A 20,864-nucleotide genomic window follows, 5' to 3' on the forward strand; every position below is an offset into this window, starting at 1 on the left:
GAAGTTGAGGCGAGAGGAAGGTGTAGTGTCCAGAGGAAAAATCAGTTGTAAATCATCGGCATAATTGTATATTGTAGCAGAGGAATGGCGAAGAGAAGCCATGAGTGGTTGCATATACAGATTGAAAAGGAGGGGAGAAAGAGCAGATCCCTGGGGAACACCACAAGTGAGAGAGAGAGAAGAAGCAGAGAAGGTGGAAAGGTGGACTGCCTGGGAGCGGTCCTGCAAGAAGGATCGGACCCAGTCAAGGGCAGTGCCCCGAATGCCGGCGTTTCTGACACGGTCGATCAAGATAGTGTGATCGACCGTGTCAAAAGCCGCCGACAGGTCTAACAGTACAAGGGCTTGGGGGATATTGTTATCGGCTCCAGTTCGAAGGGTATCCATCACAGCTGCAATCACCATCTTTGTAGAGTGCAGGGGGCGAAAGCCCGCCTGCTGTGGATCAAGGAAGAAGGAAGACTCAATGAAAGTGCTCAAACATTTAGTGACGTAGGTCTCTAAGATCTTTCCCAAGAAAGGGAGAAGGGAAATAGGTCTATAGTTGCTTAGCACTAGGGGATCTGCACTGGGCTTTTTCAGGATGGGTAGCACTACCGCCTGCTTAAAAGCTTCTGGGACGACGCCTGATGTTAAAGAGGAGTTAAGAAGGGTTAGAGCGGGGTCAGGGCAGTGCATGAAGATTTCTTTGAAAATATGTGGGGGGCAGCAGTCCTTCGGGGACCCGGAGCTAACTTTGTGAAGGAGACTGTTGAATTCGGTGATGGAAATGGGAGGGAAAGATAGAAATTTCTGAAAGTTTTCCGGGGGGAGGGGGAATGATTTGGAAGGGGAAGGAGGAGAGATATTGTTTTTGATAGTGGAGATCTTGTCTTGGAAGAAGGCATTGAGCTCATCACACAAAGCCTGAGTGGGAACGGGTGGGAGGGTGACACGATCGGGAAGGGAAAGCTCGTTGACTATTGAAAAGATGTCTTTGGCTTTTGAAGCTGACGCCAGGATTTTGCCAGAGAAGTAGGAAGTCTTAGCCTCTAGGATGGAGGATTTGTATTTGCTGAGTAAGCTTGTAAATTCAGTCTTGAGTGTTGGGTCGTACTTGTGGCGCCAGCGCCGTTCCTTCCCTTTGGGGTCCTTTTATTTATAGCTTGATTAGTATTTGCGGACATTGTTAAAATACTATATGTTAGACCTGGCATTTCTAGGCGTGGTTACCCCTGACTTTTTGCCTCTGCATCCTCTATTTTTGATGCTGTGATGGATTGCGTTTTACTGGCTTAGATGCTTTGGGCACTTTGCTGCTACTGATAAGTGTAAAACTGCAAGTGCTCCCTGAATAAAGTGTTATGGTAATTGGTTGTCCATAATGGGTATGTTTGCCTCACTAGTAAAGTCCCTAGTAAAGTGCACTATGTGTGACAGGACTAGTAATGCAAATGCTACTAGTGGGCCTGCAGCACTAATTGTGCCACCCACACAAGTAGCCCTAAAGCGAGAACTCAGGCCTGCCACTGCGGTTTGCTAACTGCCATGTTGTCTTGACAAATGTACCCAATTGCCAGGCCTTAACCTTCCACATCAGACACCCCTATAGTAGGCCCAATGTATCCCCCTGGGCAGGGTGCAGTGTCTGTGAAAGGTAGTACATATACTGAGGTGTGTACCATGTCCTAACAGTGAAATACTCTCCATTTCATTTTTCACTGTTGCAAGGCCATCTTGCCCATAGGAAAGAATGGGGAAGGCTGTGTAATATGTTTCCTGCCTATCTTCCCATAGGCTTAAGATGGAGAGGTGAAGTTTAGTGTGCCTGAACCCACAATTTAATAAAACATATTTTTGTGAAGGTGGTTTTTGAATTGTGCATTTAGAAGTGGCTGTTTTTTTTGTTCTAACAATTCTGTGTGTTTCTGCCTGGCTGTGGATTGACTGTCTGGATTTGAATGTGATAGGATCTGGGAAATGTCTTGACCCAGGGGAGGAACAGGTGAGACAGCAACAGGATGACCTGCATCTGGAGTAAAGAGGGGAGAAGTAGCCCCTGGATGTGAAGAGGCCTGGGCTGCTGCCATAAAAGAATGGCTCCACCTCCCGCTGAATGATTGAGGAACCAGATGCCCCACTATCAAAGGAAGAAGGTTTCACTGGCAGGGATACTCCCAGAACTGGTTTGGACAGGGGTCAGTGTCCCCTGAACACAAAGACTTCAAAGATATGTTGGGGTATAACTATGAGAGCTGAAACCCCTGAACGTTGGACTGATCAAGACTGAAAAGGATTGAAACTACTTTGTGGTCAAGAGGAACCTCTGCCAAGAAAGAACAACTGAAGAGACTGAAGAGAAGGACTTACCCTTGCTGTCTGTTCTGGGGCTGGCCTGCAGTTTGCTGATTTAACTAAGGAGAGGCTAAAGGACTTTGCCGTGTGCTGTGTCTTCCTGCTTGAAAGGACTTTGCTGTGTGCTATGTCCCGAAGTAACTTGTGTCCAAGGGCCTGAGGAGAGCTGGCTCCCTGTTGTGGAAACTCGGGAACATCAAATTTTCCAAGTGTGTCTCAGTGACGCTGCGTGCGTGTGCTTTTTGCAGCCTGAGACCTTCGTAATCATTGCTCCGGGACTGTGTGGCCCGAAACCCAACCGAGTCTCAGCAACGCTTTGTGCCTGTGCCTGTGCAGCCTGACACTGCCGTGGGGTACGTGGTGCTGGTTGGAAAGTGCCCAGTGACTGCAGTGCCCTGCAGTGTGAATCATCATCCACACTGCTGTGTAGCTGTTTGTGGCCTAAGCTGTCATCGTAACAGAGGCTGCGGATCAAGATTGCCACCGCCGGCCTGAGCTTCAACGTGCTGAAGGATTTCGTAAAGCTAAGAAAGTCATGAGCTAATCATGATTGTTGTTAGCAAGAGGAATCTGCCCAAGATCATCAGCAACGGAGGAGGTAGCGCCGTAACCTGCCTGGCTACAGTGTCGCCTTGCATCGGAGCTGCGTCATCATCGGGAGCGCCCAGCAGGACGTCCGACAAGCAGGAAGAAAGAGAGAGCGAGGCAGCGCATCCTCCAGGTAAGACTTGGACTCCGGTCGGGAGCCACAAGCGTGTATGGCCTGGGGAGGAGTACAGGAGTGCTCCCATCTCTCTCCCGCTGCATCGTGTTAGACGTGCTGAGTCCTCAAGCGGCCTGGACCTGCCTGACAGTACCTGGGCCACCATCGGAAGTTCAGGACTGTTGTCAGTGGTTGGGGCCTAGTGGTGCCTGCGCTAATCGTGTCGATTTGCCTGGTATTATTCCTGCATTGCGAATTGTCTTATTACTTGCATTAAGGAGTGTGTTATACTTGCACTACGAAATACCTGATTACGTGCATTAAGGATTGCATTATTCTTGCATTGTGAACTGCCTGATTATGTGCATTGAGGATTGCATTATTCTTGCATTTTGTACTGCCTGATTACCCGCATTGAGGATTGTATTATTCATGCATTACGAACTGTATTAGTCTGACGATACGAACTGCATTAGGAACTGCATAGCATTGCATTAGGGCTGCATTTGAGCATTGTGAACTGCTCATTAATACAGCAAGAACCTGCAAGTGTTTGTTGGCCTAATAATCGGCACAGTGAAATATTACGAATACGCAAATGTTGGATCTTTATCGTTTTGTCTTACCGTATTTTTCTTCTCGTTAAAGATACCACTATTTTAATACATCAGTGTAGTGTTCATTTGTGATGTTATCACTAACCCTGGCTGGTCGTGCCAAGCTACCAGGGGGTGAGCAGGTGTTATCAAAGACGGTGTCTCTCCTTTCCCTGACTAGAAGCAAGGGTCCCTATTTGGACTAAGGTACCTGCCTCAGCCAACTGGAGCACCCCAGTTCTAACACTATAACAACAAGAAATATCTGTTTCAGGCCAAAAATAGCTATTAGCATGTATCTGTCTTATTATTAATATAATAGAAAATATGTACATTAAATATTTCTAATCTTGACTGTATATAGTCTGTAATGGTATGCAAAATACCTTTTATTTAAAATCACTTCAACAGTTCATTCAACAAATGAAGTAAGGACACAAATAACATCAGAAGCACAGGCCCTGCCTACATTGATTTACAGTTTCCTGTACATTTACGCGTCAATGTGATCTTGCAAATTCTCGTAAGGCAAATGAGTGTTGCAAATTATTTTATAATTGCACTAGCAGCCCATTCCGACGTTGTCCGGGGATGAAATGTTATATGTGTAATGTTAGTTCTGTGTGAGTGCTCAGCTTTAAGTTTTAAATCTTTTGTGTGTGCAAGCGCATTGTCTTTGACGTTAATGTGACATTGCCCCTTCAGTTTGTAATGTTTTTGGAAGGTGTTTGTCTGGTTCAGCATGCAGTGTTAGTAAGAGCGTTCTTCATATGTGGCTTGTTAGCTGGCCCGTATCCTTTGTTGTGTGTGAGTCCTGAGCTTAAAGCAGTGTCTGGCGTGATTCCGTGCCTGCAAGGGCTGGTTTGAGGCCCTGCGCGTTGTCTTTCACGTTAACGTGTATACGCTGCGAGTGCACATTGGTGGCGAAAGACGCGCCCCTTTTTTTTAGGTAATTGTAGTGCAACCCCCTGTGACAACTCTGTCGCCCACAAAGTTATCGGTGCACTATATATCAGTAATGTCGCGTCAATGTGCGCGCACATTGCTGGCTCAAGCTGCGCCCCTTTTTATTATAATTTTGGTTCCTGGTTTATCCCCGTGAGACAACTCCCCGTGTGACAACGCTAACGCTTATGCCCTCAAAGGTTGGCTCACACTATATATGATTAACGTTGCCTGATGCGGTGCAGCTTGGTTTCAAGGTGGAGCGTGAATGGGTTTGCACATTGCGTCTGAAAGGCGCGCTTATGAAGTACGCGGCAATTTTTTTTATTTGTGGCACGCCCCTCTGACAACGCTGTTCTGCCATGCCCCTCTGAGAACGGTGCACGTCCACAAAGTAATAATGTGAAGTGTAGTTTGACACGACCACGCCCATGACATGACCACGCCCACGACACGCCCACAAGGGACTACTTTACCCCTAAGGTTCTGTGACCTTTCTAAAGTATATGGTGGCCAGCTATATAGCCTATGTCCATCTGCTGCAACTACCCTTTACAATGGTGTTTTGGGTGTTGTGATAGGTGCTGTACTTCTTGAGTTTACCCGCCTCAAAGGTTTCAGCCCTCTCTTTATAATAGTAGTATAGATAGATAGATAGATAGATAGATAGATAGATAGATAGATAGATAGATATATAGATAGATAGATAGATAGATAGATAGATAGATAGATAGATAGATAGATAGATAGATAGATAGATAGATAGATAGATAAATAGATAGATAGATAGATAGGAACAATATTGCTAAAATATGACAAGCATGTTGAGATAATAAGAGAGCTGAGGGGGCATTTATTGTGCTCACCGTTCATAGAGGGCAAGGTACACAAAATTAAATAGAGCAATATAAATAATAATGTGGTAACCCAGTACATATCTGTGTACACTTGTTATTATTTATTTCTGATGAGATAGCGAATTATTAAACTTTAGAATTGGGTGTATATGACACACACTTAAAAGTGTAAGTGTCTCCCAGATGTTGGAGATGCTTAAATTATCCATTTACTGGTATTGAAACATTGTCATCTACATTTGATATTTTTTATGTGCTTCTGTCAGGATGATGAACAATGACACCACATACTCAAATTGGCATACCTTTTATATGTCTGACCATACATGTACTTTATTTAATTTACATTAAAGTTCAACAAAACACATTTATTATATTTTCTGGAATTTCAAAATAAAAACTTGCATTTTAAATGTAAAGGTTAAGATTTGTCAATCATCCAACAGAGTACATTCCATATGTGTACAACCACAATGAAGGAGATTTGAATATGATAACATATATGTAACTGCACATACCTCCTATTACAGTGCCAACGTGGTGGATCCATATTTGAGAGCAGGTATGCAGCACATTTCAACATAAGGTTCATTGGGAGTAGCCAAGTACAAGAAGTTGGTAAATGTAGCTTAACCCCTTTAATCAGTTTGAAACCGTCAGCACAGGTTAGGAGGTTTAGCTGCCATGGAAACACTGACAGAAACCAGCATCATGATTAGGAGGGAGGGTGGAGTTGTGGATGTAATCCTACTGTCAGCCACTTTACTGCACTTATTCCATTAACACAGGAGCCGGCATGCGAAGGTGACTGAGGGGGCCAGGCGGATATGTATATCAGGTGGGAGAACAGTTTCAATGGCAGATGGATGGAACATCAATTTTTTCATCTGCCCAAATATAAATAGGGCACTCAGTCTAATTTCTGATTTTGCATTTCTTTTTCTTGCCTACTCACTGAAAGCCATTATGAAATTGATCCTGTGTTGCATTATTTTACAACTTTGTGATAAAACCCCTTAGCTAATCCACTGATCCAGAACTCTGTTATTGAGATGGCCCATTTAATTAATTGACTGTATTTGAGATATTTTGATGCATTGATAAGTGTCTAAATATGGTGACACATTGCCTCATTAAATTGAAACTTAACCCAATCTTCAATCGGGACAATTGTAGACACTCTGGTTGCGGTAAACTTCTGGGGCCAGATGTAGGTAGCCTAATACCGGTCGGTAACGGCCGAAAATCAGTAATTTCGGCTGTTACGGACCGGTATTTGGACATTGAGAAGTAGGTCGCCCAAAATATACAGAATCGGTAAAAATTCCGAATCGGTAGATTACCGGCTCGGAAATATTACCAAACCGGTAAAATGACCGAATCGGAAATTTTACCGATTCGGAATTATACCGAGTCGGTAAATGTTCCGATTTGGTAAAATTTCCGATTCAGAAATTAAGAAATGGAAAAAACAACACCATCGAGATGTAGGTCACCCATAAATTACCGAATTTACAGAAAATTCGGTAATAGGAATCGGTATTTAACATGGATTGAAAGCAGATGCTAACCAGGTGCAGCACATAAAAAAGGGCCCCAAAATGCAACACTGGAACCACAATGGCAGGTGAGAGGGAATGGAAAAGGGAGGAGCAGGTCTACAGGCAGAGGATAACACTCTTCCAATTGACAGAGCCAGAGATACTGCAAAGATACAGACTGCACCCCCAGACCATCATGGACCTGATCAGGGACCTGCACCCACTCCTGGACCACCCAAAACCAAGGGCACATGCCATCCCACCCCACGTGCAGGTGCTCTGTAGCATACACCTGCTTGCATCTGGGAGCTACCAGAGTGTTGTTGCTGCGGTAGGTGGGGTGTCCCAGAGCTGCCTGTCACGTTTTTTCCGAAAGATCCTGGATGCCATGATGCAAAGAATGGAGCATTACATCCACTTCCCAGACACTGATGCGGACTTGCTCAGGACCAAGACTGACATTTACCTCATGGCAAATTTTCCACATGTGATTGGCTGCATTGATGGGACCCACATCCCCATTTGCCCCCCAGCTGCCACTGAGCACATATACAGGAACAGGAAGTCATCACACACAATTAATGTATAAGCAATCTGTGATGCCAAGGACATTATCACAGATATAGTGGCCAGGTACCCAGGAAGCACCCACGACTCCTACATATTCCAAAATAGTGAGATCTACACCCGCCTGACAGCGGGTGAATTCGGGGAAGGATACCTGCTAGGTAAATTACTGGGTGACACTCCCTTGATAGATGATGCAGACGTATGTCAATGTGTACCTGTGAGTAATGTATTTTTTCTTTCACATTAGGGGATAGTGCATATGCACTCCGTTCCTTCATTCTAACACCCTACCTCAACCCCACAACCCCTAGCCAGAGACGATACAATGTGGCACATAAATCCACCCGGAACATCGTGGAGTGCACCTTTGGACTCCTGAAGAGCCGGTTCCGCTGCCTCCACAAAAGTGGGGGGGCACGGCAGTACTCACCAGTAACATGCTGTAAGATCATTGCAACCTGTGCAATGTTGCACAACCTCGCAACTAAGAAGGGCACAGAGGTGGAATTGGAGGACTACTGGGTGGAAGTGGGTTACCTCACCCTCACATGTCCAACTTAATTTGGCAGACTCACTGCTTGCACCCATGAACAGCACTGTGTGATGCATGAGGTTGGCTTAGTTCCAAGTCTGCTGTGCCAGCCCCGGCACTCTGGCGCATTTGTCTGTGCACTGCACTAATAGCTTTTGCCTGCAGGCGCTGCACCTTGACCATTGTGGTCTCAAGGCCATGGAAGACACCCTCATCACGGCCACTCATGCTTGACTCCGGGACCCTACAACGTCTTGTTCCTCCGGATCGGCTGACAGGAGTGGATGTAAGACCTGGTGCATTTACTGCCATTGACTCTATTGACTCCTCACCCTCCCTTTCCTCATTGGAGGATGTTTGTAGGATCCTTAGCGGGGGAACCTCATGCCTCCTGGGCCTGCAGATGTCTGACACCTCTGTGTCTGTTGGTGTGTCAAGTTGTTGTGACTCATGTTGTGGTGAGTCAAGGAGCACAGGAAATGCTTCAGGTTGCAAGGTGTCTGCCTCTGGTGTGGCAGCTGCTTGTGTGCAGGGTGCTGTAGGTGTTGCAGTGCTGGGCCCTGCATCCCTGCCTTCTTGCTCACTCCTATCCCTTGGGGATGTGTCTTCTCCCTCTCCTGCATTGACTTGCGTGATGTCTCTGCTGTGGACAGATATGGATAGTGTCTTAGTGGTGCTTTCACCGTGTAATTCACTATTAAATCACATTATAATATCACTATTTCCTGCTCCTCCCATGTCTCTAACTGTATTGTGTGGCATGCCTGACATTATTTAATGTTGACAGCTCTGATGGGTATTCTTATGACTACCACTCCCATAATGCATTGCAGGTGAATACTGAAGTCTGTACTGGATTTCCTCAACACACAGCCACATTGGGGGAGGGACACAGGCAAGGGGTGAGGGATGATGGACATGTCCCTTACCTTTCTTTGATGCAGCTCGGGCTGAGCTGTCTACATCACCAATCCCCACAACGCATTCTGGCTCCAGTGTGGACTCCACAAGCTCTTCCAGACCCGTGAGAGCAGGTGCCTTGTTCTTACCTCCACCTGTAGCATTGGCCTCCTTACTTCATGCAGCCAATTTCTTCTTTGTTATGATCCTTAGATCATACCATCTCGTCTTGAGATTGTCCACTTCCCTGGTTGTCACTCCTATTGCGTTTACTTTGGTCTGGATCCCCAGCCAGGTGTTTCTCTTGACAGCCTCTGGTACCTGCAGGGACTGCTGTCCAAAGATTTTTGGGTAGTGCTTGACAACCTCCTCCGCCAGCACCTGAAGCTCACCAGTGCTGAACTTCATCTTCCTCTCTGCACCTTCCCTCTGGGAGTCTTGGGGATCCATTTGTTTTTCCTGCAGAGCTCAGCTTCACAACAGCCTGTCTCTGTGTAACTGCTCTCCTGTGTGATCAGTTACTCTGCACCTGCACGGGTGTGGCCACTTCCTGGTTGTGGGGTGGGGTGGATGCACAGGATTGGTGGATTGCTCTGTTGGTTGGCTGAGGGGCGGGGTGGAGGCACGTGATTGGTTGATACTTCAATTGCCTGATATTTCCGATTAGGTAAATTCAATTCATTCCTATGGGCATCCGGGCCCATAGGATTGCATGTGAGTTTCCGATTCGGTGTTTGCCGTATCGGTAAATACCGATTCGGTAAATACTGGGTCGGGGTTTCCGAATTTTACCGAATCGGTATTTTTTACCGAGTTTTTACCTACATCTCATTTCCCTTTTCTAAAATACCGATTCGGTAAAAATCGGTATTTTAGAATCGGTAAAAATGAGTTACCTACATCTGGCCCCTGGTGTCTAAAATTACAGATATACCCGCGCCAACAACTATACCTACCATTTTTTGGGCCCAAGCCACTGCATTTAATTGAGTGTAGCGCTCCACATTCCAATGTTCTAAGGGTAATCTTTCTACTTGTTGTGTTTGAAATGTGATAAGCATTATTACCAATGTAATCGTACGGCTTAAATAACACCTTAATGCCCAATGTGCTTTCTCCAATCCCTTTTTTTCCTTACAACTTCAATTTAATAAATGTATTTGCCGAATATTTGTACTTGTTTGCTTCCCCACTGTTTTGAATATGTTATGTGTATACGCTTTTTCTGACTAAATTTCTGATCATGAAGGGCGTGGCCTAGATGGGGGACAGGTGAGAAGCACTTTTTGCTCTCTCCACTCCCCGCTACCGGGCAGGGACGCCTAGAGAATATCAGCACACTGCAGCTTCGGGGGCTCTCTCTAGAACAGGTTTGGTCCTGCTCGCACTCACCTCTCAGATCCCGGAGCCCAAGCAAAGCTCGAGCGGGTGGTGGCCTGCAGATACAGGACCTGTTGTGGCCGCGGGGACTCCTGCCACCTGACCCAGCCTGGCTTGGGGCATCTGGCCGCAGCTGCGGGAAGCCGTTTGCAGGTGCCTGGAGCAGGCTGGTGCTCAACAGGCGGGCTCCCTAGCAGGAGACAGCATTGCAAAGGAGGTTGAGTGTTGGGGGGATGGTTGCTCAGGGCCTAGCCCCTCTCCGGGATGAGCAATGGACTGCAGTTGAGGAGACAGCATGTGGCTGCGATGGAGTGGCTCGCCCGCTGCCGGCTGTGGAGCCCCGGGAGGGCTATGTGCTACTGGAGCACGACGGGAGATGAGGCACCCTCGCTCCACCCACAGATCGCCACAGAACAAATTAGGAGCGAGGTGAGGAGCACAGAGGGGAGGCCGTTATGGACATTGAGTCTACTGCCCATCCTCAACAGGACAGGTAGCAGCAACTAGCTTCACGGGCACCTCCTCATGCTCCTGGGTTATTCAGATCCTGATGTACACCTACACGCAGAGAGGAGGTACCTCCTCAATGATATCTAGGATGTTCCAGATGGAAAAAACCACGAAGGAGCTTCCTTGCTTCGCCGGACTGCCCCTCACCCTCACTTGGCTCACTTGACAGATACCTGCACTATTCTGGGATGGAGAGCCCTGCGGACACCAGCCTCAACTTTCTGATCAGCTGCATCTGCCATAGCCTGCACCACGCACCTATGCCTTGCCCTGCAGCTGGTGGAGTCCTAGCACCCTGGCCAGCTATTGCATATTGTTGAACCTGGATCAGGATCCTGTTGAGAGGCGCAGTTCTTCCCTTGCTTTCGCTCCGCTGGGCTCCTGCTAAGGTAAATTCACTGGTGCCATGCGGGAACACTGGGCTTTCCCTGGAGACCACCACCTTGGGTGTCCTGAAATTTGGCCTAGACCTGTAACCTATGGGGGCCTCACGCCATGGCCACTGGAGGGGGTAAGAGGGACCGAACCCTCAAGAATATGCTCCTCAAAATGCCTAGGGCCCAGACTGGAGATTCTGCCTTAGCCCCCAACGTGGAAGAGGCACCGGATTCTGGGAGCCCAGGGGCGCTGATTACCCATCCCTATCTCGAGGCACTGTTTGCCTCCTTGCGCAAGGACCACCAATCATTTACGGAGGAACTTGCAGGGGAGCTTAAGGCGGTGCGCCGTGACATAGATGGACTGGGGAACAGGGTTCTGATCCTGGAAGGTCACAAATTGGGGGGAGCCAAAGAAATTGAGCAGCTTAAACAAGAAATCCTATGTCTAAGGTATCAGCACTTGGATTTACAGGCCCCTGCCAAAAACCTGGAGAACAGGTCCCGTCAGAATAACATTTGCATGCAAGGCATTTCATCTGGGGCAAAAGGATTGGACATTACCTCCTTTGTGACGAAGCTCTCCTGGCCAATTCTGTAAGCACCCCTGACATGGAGATCAAGCTTGATCACACTTACAGGGTCGGCCCTAGGAGATCACCTGCTTTTACCCCAAATATACAAACTTGTGTACACGATTTTTCACTAAATGAGTGTATCCTGCAGAAAGCCAGGGACAGGCATCCTATTCAGTTTCAGGGTCACGGTCTACAGGCTCTATCATGATTTGGCAGCACCCGCCCTCCAGAAAAGCAAAGCATTTTGACCTCTCACCTCTCATCTTAGAGCAGCTGGGGTGCCATCCTCCTGGGGGCATCCTTTTTTATGGTTTTCTACCTGGAGGAGAAGCCACACCAGCTGCAGTTACTGGAAGAGGCGTCCCAACTGCTGGATCTGAATGAACTCTCTCCGGAGTGCCCCCAGGTAGAATGCTGCAGCCGGGATAGGCGAATGGCAAGTTCCCAGAAGAGCACAATATCTTCCCCAGCTGAACTTCACCCGGATCCAGAGACTATTGCCAAAGAGAAACAAGCAGTCCTGGTCTCACTAGCAGGGGACCTGGCAAGCCCTACATGAACCTGACTGATCCAGCTTTTCTCCGTCTCTCCTGCTCCCCCTTATCTGTCTCTCCTTTTTCACTTTTCGGGGGGGCCCAGCGGGGAGTAGGAACCACAGTCACTGATACCCTTTTTGATAAGTGAACCATGGGACTATATACACTTTAACAAACTTTATGATTTTTTTCTCTGTTGTTTGTTCTGACCCAAGAGGCAATTTATTGTTTTTTCTTGTTGGAACCGAGGGTAGAGCTCATATGTCATAATTACTGTCAGTTACGCTGTGGACTCACTGACATCCCCCTGCTCAGGTTACACTACAGGGGGGTGGGACGGTTTAGGGCGCCATCCATTGCAGTTTACTATCGGAAGCAACCATGACTATCAATTTGTGGTTCTCACTCTCAACGTTAAGGGCCTCAATCACTCGTTGAAGAGAATCTCTATTCTCTCTTGTTTAAAACACTCTGGTGCCAAGATATGCTTAATACAAGAGAAGCATCTTCATCCCAAGGATGAGCAGAGGCTGCACACTAAAGCTTTTCCCTATCAATATTCCCGGTCTCTCTCTTCTAAAATGGCTGGAGGGGGGGCGTGGCCAAGATGGCGACGGAGTGAGACGCCTTTCTCGGTCCCTCCGTCGCCGATTTCCCTACAGCTTTGTTTGTAGCCTTGCAGAGGTCCCTGCCCACGACCGGAGGCGGCTACGAGACACCCGGACACTGCCTGGAAGGTGCTGGCAAAGTTTGGCGGCAGTAGGTCCACTGGGCCGGGCGCGGTACTTCACCGCCGCGGGACCAGGAGCTGGGTCCTCAGCATCCGGACTTCTCTGGCGGCGTGCCATTGCTGGAGGCCCCGGCGCCGAGGCCTAGCAACGTGGCGCCTCGCGCCGAATGCCATCACTGACGCGTCCCGCACCACCAGCTGCAGCGGGGGCCTCAGATCGCGCTCTCCCGCCCCGGGGCCCAGGAACGATTCGGCTGTGTGGGGGCTTGGCCCGGCGCCGGGCTGCAGGGACTGGGCCTCAGCGTGCGTCCATCCGCGTGAGGAGCGGTAGGTAGCATCATACAGGGTGGCTCCCGCGCTACCCCCTGTGAACACCAACGATTGGCAGCACTGGGGACGGGCCTCGCGGGGCCTGCCGCACACTACCTGCCCCAGAGATCCTCGGAAGGTGCGGGGGCGGTTGGCCTGGAGGCGACGGCCCAGCTGTGAGCAATCTTTGTGGCCGCGGCCTTGGCGGCCTTCTACATTACGGCACGGGACCCTCCCCCCCTGCCCGGACTTACAGTAGAGCAGTGAAGGCCACGGGCACAGTAGGCGGATCGGTGGTGCGGCTGCGCTTCCCCTTGGGCCTGCACTCAGGCCCGCCGCGGCGTCCCGCCACGGGTGAGGACTGGGCCCTGGCAAGAGACACTACCCCTCGCAGAGGAGCCTTCCCCGGAGGGCTGCGGCGAGGGACCCCTCGACTCGGAGGATACGGCGAGGCGGCACGACCCGTGCTCCAACGGGGCCCCGGGGTGTGTGAGCTGGGGGGGCCCGCGCTTTATAGCCACGAGTGCAGCCATTTTGGTGAAAACGACGACAGGTGTGCTTTGGCCCTGGTGTGCGAGGAAAGCGGCGACACCATGGCGTCCAACAGGACGAAGAAGGAGAAGGCCTTGAAGGACGGAGCACAGAAGAGCTTGCCACTGCGGGCAACGCCGGTGGCAGATAAGCCCTCGGCTCCGGACGACAACGAAACCCCGGCCACCAAAGCTTTCATGCGGGAGCTCTTCGCGGCCATAAAGGAGGACATTCAGGAGCTGCGGTCACAGCTTGCCTCGGATCTCAGGGAGGTGAGGATGGACGTTGACGCCATCGGTGACAGAGTCGCGACCCTAGAAGACCACGACTTGGAGACCGCCGGGGACATACACCGGCTGCAACAAGATGTACTGCGCCTCACGGAGCAGAATCTCGACCTGCAGGCGCACGCGGAGAACTTGGAGAACAGATCTCGGCGCAATAACATCCGTATCCGAGCAGTCCCATGGAAAGGTGAGGGGTCAGACTTGCGGAAATATATTGATGGCCTCTTCCGTCACATCTTGCCTGATGACGACCTCCGTGAGATTCAGCTGGACAGGGCCCATAGGGTCGGCCTTCCACGTGGAGCTAACGCACCTCCTCCGGATATCCTGGTGTGCGTCCACGATTTCCAGCTCAAGGAAAGGATCCTGAAGAAGGCGGGTGAGCACACCCCCCTCGTGTTCCGTGACCATCGCCCTGTGCTCTACCAGGATTTGGCGGCCTCCACCCTGGCCAAGCGAAGAAGCTTTTGACCGGTCACTGCCTTCCTGCGGGAACAGGGGGTCCTCTACTCCTGGGGGCACCCCTTCAGGCTGGTCTTCCGATGGAAGGGCAAGTTGGTCCAGGTGCGATCCTTGGAGGTGGCCCGTGAGCTGCTGGGGATGGAAGGTACTGACCCCCAAGCGGAGCCCTCGTCCTCCCCTTCGAGGCGGCGCCGTCGCTCCTCGGAATGGCAAACCGTGGGTAAGCCAACGAAGCCCTCAGGTCCAGATCTGTCTATCAGTTTGCAGGAGAGGGATGCAGCTGTAGCATCGGTAGCAAAGGCGATGGAGACACCTGAAGGGTCCTGAATTCTGTACCTGAACACTTACCCTCTGCAAGATGTCTGCTGGCGGCGGAGGGACCTGCCCGTTGGACTCTGATGGGTAATGTACTGCCACGTTCCCTGTGTATACTGTCCTGTATCAGGATCTGGGTGGCTGGTGGGGTTAAGTCCATGCCCTCAGCCCTTTGGACTTTTTTGACCAACTCTTGTTTCCTCCTATTGTCTTTTACATGGGAGGGCACTGTCAGACTGTTGTGGGTTCTGTTTTTGGGGGGTTCCGGGCGGGTGGGGGGAAGGGGAGGAGGGTTGGGGGAGGTGTGGTGTGGGAGGGGGGCACTCCGCATCAGCCGTTGTATGCCGCTATGTTGCTGCTACGCAAACGTTGCAGGGAGGGCGCTGTGTCTGGCCTCGGTAGCGCTGTCCTGGTCTCACCCTTGCGATGGGGAAGGAGCTGAAAATTGTTAGTTTAAATGTCCGAGGCCCTAACAGCCCGGTTAAGCGTGCAGCGGTTCTGTCACTGTTGGAATGGGCGGAAAGCGACATCTGTCTATTGCAGGAGACACATCTCCTCGCCAAAGACACTAAAAGGATGAGGGACAAGTGCTTTCCGACTCAGTTATGGTCCTCTTGTAATGCAAAGAAGCAGGGAGTAGCGATACTGATCAGCGCGAAAGCGCGATGTAAGGTGCTGTCTCAGGTAGCGGAAGTCAAAGGCAGATTCCTTGCAGTCAGGATTCAATGGGGTGACTCCCGTCTTACTGTGGGCTCCCTCTATGCCCCCAATGTGCAGCAAGAACCCTTCCTAACCTCAGCGCTTGCGGACGTCCTGGCTTCCCCTGATCCCTGGGTGCTGGTGGGGCGTGGCTTGAATATGGTGATGGACCCGGCGCTTGATAGGTCCGAGGCGCGCTCCCATCCGACCCGGGCCCTTTCTAAAGGGGGTCTACTGTGGCTACAAGAAGGGGGGCTTCATGATGTATGGCGTTCCTTGCACCCACTAGAGCGCGACTACACCTACTACTCTGCGGCCCACAAGACCTACGCGCGCCTAGACTACTTTCTCGCCTCTACCTCCCTGATGCGCCTGCTTTCCTCGGCGGAGATCGCTCCGCGCTCCTTGTCCGACCACGCGCTCATTTCGGTGAAGGTGTTCAGGGGTGGCGGCGGGCGGGCTCCCGGGGGCTGGCGCCTGCGCGATTCTCTTCTTAACTCCGCTTCAGTGGTAGACCGCTTACATGACACGATCACACACTACCTCGCCTCCAATGATGTTGACGGCATGTCGCTTAGCTCAGTGTGGGAAGCACTTAAACTGGTGGTGCGGGGTGAATGTATAGCGGTCTCGGCCTCACTAGCGAAACTGCGCAGGGAAAAGCGCGAGGAGCTTGAGCGCGACGTGCAAGTGTTAGAGGCGATCCACAAGCGAACTGGGGCACAACGGGTCTGGAGAGAGCTGGAGACGAAGAGGCGCATGCTGAAGCATCTAGACCTTGACCGGGCCGAATACGCGCTTTTACGCCTGCGCCACAAATTTTATCTTAGCGGCGATAAAGGGGGCAGAATGCTGGCGCACCGCTTGAGGGCCCGTACGCAGCAGGTGACCGTTTCGACTATCAGGGACGCGCACGCAGTAGAACAGGCAGCAGATGCTCGCATCGCGGACATCTTTCAACACTTCTACTGCACGCTCTATACGTGCGACCCCCCTGAACCCGATCGGGTGAAGGCCTACCTGGCAACCTGTGGCATCACGCCCCTCTCCCGGAGCTCGGCTGCCCTCGACGCAGAGATACGCATTGAGGAGGTTATCTCTGCTATTTCGCGCCTGAAGGTAGCTAAGTCGCCGGGTCCTGACGGTTTCTCAGCCTCCTTTTATAAGAAGTTCTGCGGAGTCCTGGACCCCTTCCTAACGCGCCTCTTCAATTCCTTCAGGGAATCAGGGAATGTGACTCCGACCATGGCTGAGGCGGTTGTCACAGTCATCCATAAAGCGGGTAAGGATGCGAAGGAATGCGGCTCGTACCGCCCCATCTCGCTCCTTAACATAGACATGAAATTGTTCTCCGGCATCCTGGCCGCGCGCCTCAGCCCGTTTATGGACGGCATCATTGAACCCGACTAGGTGGGCTTAGTCCCGACGCGACAGGGTGGCGAAAACACCAAGAGGCTCCTACATCTGATGGACTCAGTGCACCGGTCCCGCACGCAGGCCTGCTTCCTCTCCATAGACGCCGAGAAGGCATTTGACCGGGTCGACTGTTCGTACATGTTTGCGGTCCTGAAGACGTTTGGGCTGGGGGACACCTATGTCAACTGGGTCCGTTGCCTCTATGCCTCCCCCCGGGCCGCGGTGAGGGTGAATGGCTGCAGGTCTGAATATTTTCCTATCACACGCGGGACGCTGCAAGTTTGCCCCCTGTCGCCCCTGCTTTTCGCGCTCTACATGGAGCCGTTCGCTCAGCGTCTTCGAGGCAACGCAGCCGTACAGGGGATCCGTTTTGGTGCGGAGGACCACAAAGTGAGCCTCTACGCTGACGACGTGATTCTGTCCCTCACCCACCCGCGCTCCTCTTTGAGACATCTTTCCCATGAGCTGCGGGAATTTGGAGCGGTGGCCGGCTTTAAGGTCAACTACTCGAAATCCCAAATTCTAAATCTTTCGGTGCCGGCGGAGGAGGTCCGGGATCTTCAGAAGGACTTTGAATTTCAATGGGTCCACACGGACATCCCGTACTTGGGGATCCAATTGGCAGCCACGATTCCGCAGACTGTTGCCCTCAACTACAGGCTCCTTCTGAACCACACGGCTAAGTCTGTTTCGGACTGGTCCCGGCTGCAATTGGCCTCGTTTGGCTGCTTGGCTGCGATAAAGATGACGATCCTCCCTCCTATCCTCTATCTCTTTCAGATGCTGCCCCTGCGCCCCCCACCGGGAGCCCTGAGGAAGTTGCAGAGATTGCTCACCACATTCTTGTGGAATCATAAACGCCCCGAGTTGCGTTCGCCTCGATAACAGCGCCCAGGGACGAGGGTGGCCTAAACTTCCCTTGTGTAGAGGCATACTATCAGGCATCGTGCCTGCGCTTTATCCTTGAATGGAATAGGCCATTGTCCAGCAAGCATTGGCTCTTTATGGGCCGTAACATCTGGCGCGAACTCTGGCTCCCGCGTAAACATAGGGCCTGGGGCCTGTACTCGTCGCCGGTTACTTTGCCGACGATGGCTGCATGGGACCGGCTAGCATACAGGCATGGCTGGACCACCTTCCCATCACCGCTGACGCCTTTAGTAGATAACCCGGAGTTTTCCTCCGGGATGCGCCTCGCCGGTGTTTCAGCGCTGGAGGGAGCTGGGCTGTAAGAGAGTGGGCCACCTCTTTCAACCTGAGGGGCTGATCCCGTTCTCCACCCTCCGCCGAGAATACTTTGAGCTGCGCGAGTCGGACGCCTTCCCTTACTCGCAAGTCGCGCACTGGGTTACGCTTCCTACTAACATTGCAGACATGTCGCGTCCCATGACAACCTTAGAGTGCTGGGTAGTCTTTAAGAAGGATGACCGCAGACTTATCTCTGAACTCTATGCTTTCATCATGAAGCGTCCACACACACAGTGCACCAAGGCACAGGTTCGGTGGGAGACGGAGCTGGGCCGCCCACTGACACGCAAGGAATGGGACAGGGTGCATTACCGCACACATCATACTGCAGCTAACGTTGCTGGGGCTGAGGCTGCTTTCAAAATAGTGTCCTACTGGTATCACCCGCCGGCGAGGATCCACGGGTGGGACCCTACATTTTTGAGTCTTTGTTGGAGGGGCTGTGGTGCGACAGGTACCTTGACTTATCTGCTTTGGCACTGTCCCAAGCTAGTGCGCTACTGGCGGGAGGTTCTGGACGACATAGACAATGCTTTTGTTGTTACCTTTCCCAGAGCCCCGGAGCATGTGCTACTAGGTCTACCTCACCCTAAGGCGTTCCCCCTGCGCTCCCCGGGGGGTAGACAGATAGCCCTGGCTCTTCTGGCAGCGCACTTAGTCATCCTTGCACAGTGGTGTTCGCCCGCCGCCCCCGACCCGAGGGACTGGATCAGGCGGCTTTGGTTGCTGTTGGGCATGGAGAGACTCTCCCTATGTGTGGATGGTAAAGGGGACACTGATGCGGAGCTCTGGGCTACATTTATACACTTGCTGTCACGGGACCTGCGGGAGGTAACATGCCCTAAATTTTTACAGGTTTTACAGCTTATCCAATTGGAACCGGCAGGGGCGAGCTATTGAGGGCCTGGGAGTTGCTCTTTGAGAGTGGCAAGGTTCCGGGGAGTGAGGGTGCAGTTGGAGTCGCGGGCAAGGCCGATGAGTGGGAGGGCGGGTGGGAGGGAGGGGGGAGTTGGTGGGGGTGGGTAGATCTTTGTTTCTTTATTGGTGTTTATTTTTCTGTTTTTATAAAGAGCAGCATTGACGTCCGAACTGGTTGCACCACTTGGCTGACAGTCCATCCTCGCCGGGTCGCCCTCCGGGTTGTAGACCCTATGGCTGTGTTTCTACGTTGTCTTTCCACGCTCTGCCGGCCGGTGGATGTAGGCAGTCTAGCTGTGTTTACTGATGTACGTCTGCTGAATAAAAATTGTTTGATTCTAAAATGGCTAGGTGAGCAATTTTGATATCCATTTTCAGGGAAAGATCGGATCCAAGCAGGCTGAAATAAAGGGCAGATTGCTGGCGTATTTACTGACGGTGGGTTCCTGTAAAATCACAGTGAGTACTATCTACTCTCCTATTGAGGGGCAGGAACCCTTTCACAGCAGGGTGGTGACAGAGGTGTTGGGTTCTCCGGACAGGTTGGTACTGCTCGGAGGGGACCTGAATCTAGCACTTAATAATGAGATTGATAGATCAGCGCAAGGCCATAGCCATTAGGGGGCCCTTTCCCTAGAAGGAGTCAGATGGTTAGCAGACATGGGCCTAATGGATGTCTGGAGATCTGCACATCCACAGTCCTTTGACTGCACATTCTATTCACATGCACATAAGACCAATTCTAAGCTTGATTATTTTCATGGTACACCAGGAGTTGCTTCAATAGTATAGACGGTGGGGATTGAACCCAGCTCTCTATCCAACCACTCCGCTGTGACCGTTGCCCTAACTGTCCCATCCCGTGGCCCATCCTCTAGAACCTGGCGCCTTCAAGAAACTCTACTGCAGCACCAGGCCGTTATTTCCCGGATCAATAAGATGATCACTGTTTATTTGGTGATTAATAATACTCTGGATGTTGCAATCACAATACTATGGGATGACCTAAAGCTGTCGTTATAGCTGCCGCCGACAATAAGCTTCGTCAGCAAAAGAGAGAGCAACTAACACATCATGTTCTAGAACTAGAATGTATATATAAGAGAACTGGCTTTCCCAGAGTTTGGAGGAAACTGGAAGCAGCCCGGGCCCAGTTAGCAGCCATAGATGCAGATAGGGCAGAGTACGTGACCCTTTGGCTTTGCCACAGGCATAATGTCAGCGGCGATAGAGGTGAGCATCTCCTAGCTAACTGTCTGGGCATTCAACTTCAAGAGTCAGGAGTCCAGGTGGTGGTTGATGCTGAAGAACAGGAATGGAGGGATGACCCACACACAGTGGAGACTTTCTGTGATTTTAATGGAATCTCTCTTCTGTACTGTATCTCTTTCCTGATGCAGCAAAAGCATACCTCAAAGAGGCCCGTACCTCCGTAATGTATGATTGTTTAGCGACTGAAATTTGTGGTTGCTAAACACTTGCAATTTACCACCGTTTTCAAAATGGATTAAGCTTGTGCTGCAGGGACCGCAACGTCCCAGGGGGCGATTCAGCAGGAACAACCGGAAAAAGGGACAGAACCCTAGGGAG

This window comes from Lissotriton vulgaris, chromosome 6 (assembly GCF_964263255.1).
Source record: "Lissotriton vulgaris chromosome 6, aLisVul1.2, whole genome shotgun sequence".
Classification (NCBI taxonomy): Eukaryota; Metazoa; Chordata; class Amphibia; order Caudata; family Salamandridae; genus Lissotriton; species Lissotriton vulgaris.